Consider the following 2,191-nt stretch of genomic DNA (forward strand, 5'->3'; position numbering starts at 1 on the left):
TCATTTTGTCTGCTGTGGGTAAGATTTGAATAAATGCAGTTGTTGGTTTCCTTTTTAGTTGTGTTTGTGGAGATCTGTTATTGGTAAGGGAAGGCCATGGTATGGGTTTCTGTTTTATTAATGGTACATTTGACCCATTTAGAAATTCTTCAGTCGTGTGTGTGTGTGTGTGTGTGTGTATGTGTGTGTGTTACAAGTGGTCAAGTACATATGTCAATGTTATTTGCAAAAGATTTTTTTTTACTAAACAAAACTGTTCTTGTAAAGTGGCTTCCTTTTGCAGAAAAGAATACTTTTAATTAAACAACAAAATCAACAATGCACCGAAAATCGGAAGTTTTCCATGGGGAAGGGGAGAACCATTTGTAATACAGATGCACAAAATATGGTAATTTTCCATAAGTCTTCACACTTGATGGCTATGGAAAAAGGTTATATCAGACATTCTTGGATACTCATTATGAATATTAAACACAGGTTTTATAGGCCTTGTAAGACCTCGGGTAACGTTGTTTGTTTGTTTTTAATTAATGTATTTTCCTGGTTTTGAGATAAGAGGCTCTAATATTAACTGTTGTGATCTCAGAAGGCCTCCTGGCACAGGACCATGGTATTGGTTACATACTCTATATACTAGTGACATAAGAACTTGGACATATGGGCCCCAATCTGGTAGGGACCTCCATGCTGAAGGACCCATGGATTAATTCTGGGTAGTCCTGACAGCAGGATCAAGCCACTAGACTTTAAACTGTTCTGAGTAGCAACCATGCAGTCTGTGTTTCTCTGTTAAATGCTAGGCAGGTTTATAGCACTATTTATATAGTGATACTGAGACTGGCACCACCCTGATCTTTGCTTTGCTGTAGCGTTGTTTGATTTGCCTTTGATTAAAAATAGACCCCAACCAACTCAACTTTGCTGTTAAAGTGTCAGACATTTGCATTTATATATATTGCTTTGCTATTTTAAAAGCTACTTTCTTTGACATTTCTGAGTGAATTTCCATACCAGCTTGACTATGCTGGAGGTTGACATCCTCTATTTCTCCACAAAATTCTCTGCAGACTTTGCACATCCCATTCTCCTGCCAGCAGAACTCAAGGCCCATACCTTGGACTGGAATAATGTAAATGATGATTTCCAGTTCTGTGGTTCTTGCAATCCAAGAATCTCAAAACATTTTATAAGCATTACTAGGTTAAGCCACATAACACCACTATGTGGTAGAGGAGTACTATCATGACCATTTACACTTGGAGAAATTACAGCACATACTAAATAGCTTATTCAAGGTCAAAACCTGTGGTCAAGCCAAGAGCAGAACACAGGAGTCCTGAGACCTTAAGCTCACATAGCCTTCCTGAAGTTGCCATTACTTATTACTTATACACTATGTGAGAGAACTATTATCAAGGCTGCTTTGTGGGATGGATACCATGTACATGAGATTATCTCCAAACAGGATTACCCACTATGGTAGCAAACCACGTACTAACAATTCTGGAGGGAGGGAACCCAGGAGATACAGGGAGATTGGAGACATAACTGAAAAGAGAAGCTAGCTAGATCTTTTCTTAGGAGAGTGATGGAATTTGCAAATAACAACTAGGTATTATGAGGATGGCAAGATGTTGAATAAATATTCTGAGGAGGGGTATTCTGCCTACAAAGCATAGGCACCTAATCTTACCCCCATGGCTGTTAAAGGGAATTTTGCTGAAGGAATACAAAAATTAGATGCAGGGGTGGAATAAAAAGATAAGCCACCATTAAAGTTAGCAACTAATCCTCTCCAAGCCCCCTACAGAGTTTTGTTTGACTGTTAATGATCCAGCTGTACTAGGCAACAGTTTCTGCCTCTTCTCCTGGGTGATCATTTAGGAGAAATGTAATTTTGTGTATGTTTTGTCGTGTTGCATGGAAACATGGCTTTTAGCAGCTCCTTTATTCCTTTTCTAACAGGTGCTTACCAGAGAGGGTTTCACTGATCTGAGATCCTTGCTGACAAGTGGTTTGAGAGTTGGGATGTGATCTATAATAAGATCCTGGAGGCCATGAGGTAAGGTCTCATTCTGCCATTTGGAGGTAGACCTGAATTCACTGGGATATGTGGAGCAGCCATGTCCCTGCACTTGTTGCAAAGGAACATTTAAATAGCAAGTGACAGCAAAGAGCAAGGTAGAATGGA

General features: G+C 39.4%; 1 long non-coding RNA gene across 1 annotated transcript in view; it reads right to left on the bottom strand.

Annotated features, from left to right (window-relative positions):
* LOC109293652 overlaps window positions 1-2,191 on the bottom strand; it is a 23,403-nt gene that overhangs the window by 6,204 nt on the left and 15,008 nt on the right. Inside the window, exon 3 of the long non-coding RNA XR_002096356.1 lies at window positions 1,852-1,860. This is a non-coding gene — a long non-coding RNA (uncharacterized LOC109293652). The remainder of the gene's footprint in view (window positions 1-1,851; window positions 1,861-2,191) is intronic.

The sequence above is a fragment of the Gavialis gangeticus genome, unplaced genomic scaffold, assembly GCF_001723915.1.
Source record: "Gavialis gangeticus isolate Ggan-Ray unplaced genomic scaffold, GavGan_comp1, whole genome shotgun sequence".
Classification (NCBI taxonomy): Eukaryota; Metazoa; Chordata; order Crocodylia; family Gavialidae; genus Gavialis; species Gavialis gangeticus.